Consider the following 1,705-nt stretch of genomic DNA (forward strand, 5'->3'; position numbering starts at 1 on the left):
TTTGGGCATCGGTCGAGATCTGGGTGAAACAGTGAAAACAGAGCATCGACATGACAGAGATTGCACGTGAGGCATATGCACACCACAATTTGTGAAGGATGAACTAGAGAGGTTCGACATAGACACGTCCGAAAGCACCCGCGCTGTGGCATATGCAGTGCAAAGCTCGCAGTCAGATGCGTAAAGAGGGAAAGTGTGCTACAATCTTCAGAACACACAGCTGCCGTTGGCCTACAAGTTTGCTGCACATGTGGAGTTCAGGCAGCTGTATGATATATGTATGTCATAAAGCTTATGCCAGGCAGCTGTGTTACGCTGCGTATGTGTTTTTCATGGGCGTGTCGTCCTTCACCCATGAGTGTGTGTTCAACGCCAACAACTGCCATATTTGGGCAGAGGCGAACCTCCAGACCACCCACAAACAAGGCTATCAGGGAAAGTTCACCATCAGTGTACATGCTGGCATGGTCTACGATTACTCAGTTGGTGTCCGCCCCCGGTAGCTTAGTGATCAGTGCGACAGAATGTCAGTCCTAAGGGCCTGGGTTCGATTCCCGGCTGGGTCGGAGATTTTCTCCGCTCAGGGCCTGGAAGTTGTGTTGTCCCAATCATCATCATTTCATCCCCATCAACTTTCAAGTCGCCAAAGTGGCGTCAAATCGAAAGACTTGCACCCAGCGAACAGTCTACCCGACAGGAGGTCGTAGTTACACGACATTTACATTTTTACTTGGTTAGTTGCTACACTTTTCCTCTTCGGCTCAAAGGTGACAATTACACAACACCTTCCAGGAAGCGATGCAGGAATTAATGGAGATGGTGTGACTTGTAGACCGTCAAAAGATATGGTTCCAGCACTATTGGGCACCCACACACTTCAGTCAAGCTGCCAGACCCCATATTAGATGGATCTTCGGGGATTGCTGGATTGGTTGTGATGGCTTTTTAACGTTGCCACCTCGGTCGTGGGCTCATTCTTGTGGGGCCATTTGGAGAAAGTGGTGTATTAAAACAACACGGGAGTCGGCAGAAGACCGAATGGCGAGGCTACATGAACATATGACAACGTTCACACCATGCCGCATGTTTTTGAGCAGGAAAGCCGCGACACCAGAGAAGGCATTCTGAGCACCTACTGTAATTGTGATTAATTCGTAAGTGGTGAAAGCGTTGTTGTGGGGAGTGCAAGCGATCCGATTAAGTAATTTAAACAAGTGAAGAAAACGTTATCAATCGCAGTGAAACATTTAGTTTCTAAGGTTTGTTTGCTTAGTACAATATATTTAATTTCCGTTACCACCAGAATAAATGGTAGTGTATATTCCTTGGATCTTGTTGTCTGATGCCTCCCATAGTGCCTACATGTAAGGCTCCTCTCCGCTTCTTTGCGTTCGTGGTTCCTATCCTTTGAATTCAACAAAGACGCTGACACTTCGGAATGTCCGCAGCTATTCATGTGATGCGGCTGATGGGCGCACACTCCAGTGGAGCAGACGGCGCTGTCTGCTGCTTAGGCTGACAATCGCCCCCATAATTTCCACGCTGTCGTGCTTCGTCTATTACATTCGTACCACATGGCAAAATATTGGATATTATATAGAGGGTTCCAGGAGACAGTACACTGTAGATAGAAACCCGTGGCAACAGAGAATCTCACTCATGGGAGACAAGGCCCGTCTGTGCAACAGCTAGCTCCATCTGCTCC

The sequence above is a fragment of the Schistocerca americana genome, chromosome 2 (genome assembly GCF_021461395.2).
Source record: "Schistocerca americana isolate TAMUIC-IGC-003095 chromosome 2, iqSchAmer2.1, whole genome shotgun sequence".
Lineage (NCBI taxonomy): Eukaryota > Metazoa > Arthropoda > Insecta > Orthoptera > Acrididae > Schistocerca > Schistocerca americana.